Source organism: Mesitornis unicolor, unplaced genomic scaffold (assembly GCF_000695765.1).
Source record: "Mesitornis unicolor isolate BGI_N332 unplaced genomic scaffold, ASM69576v1 scaffold10617, whole genome shotgun sequence".
In the NCBI taxonomy this organism is placed as follows: domain Eukaryota; kingdom Metazoa; phylum Chordata; class Aves; order Mesitornithiformes; family Mesitornithidae; genus Mesitornis; species Mesitornis unicolor.
Window position 1 is genome coordinate 14,592 of NW_010195748.1, and position 397 is coordinate 14,988.

Consider the following 397-nt stretch of genomic DNA (forward strand, 5'->3'; position numbering starts at 1 on the left):
CAATCCCCGCCACAGGTGAAGCCGGGAGCAAGGCTGAGCCCCATCGGCTGCTGGAGCAACTCCAAGAGCTGAGCAGAGCCTGATTTGGGGCAGTTTTGGGTCCCTGCACCAGCAGATTCTGCATCCCAGCCCCCAGGGAGCGCCAGGGCTGGAAAGGGAACAAAGCCGGGCTCCTGTCAAGTCCCTGTGAGTCTCTCTCGGAGGCGCTTCGGAAGGAGCTGCAGGACTTGTCACTTCGGATCAGCCGCAAACACCGCGGCCCTTCGCCGCTCCGAGCGAGGGGCCCATCTCAAACTGAGGAAAGTTAAAGACATCTGTGAGCGCTAAATAATACAGCAGCTCATGAGCGGGCTGCCTCCCCCTCCACGGCGGGGTGGCACAGCCCCCGCCCCGCAAA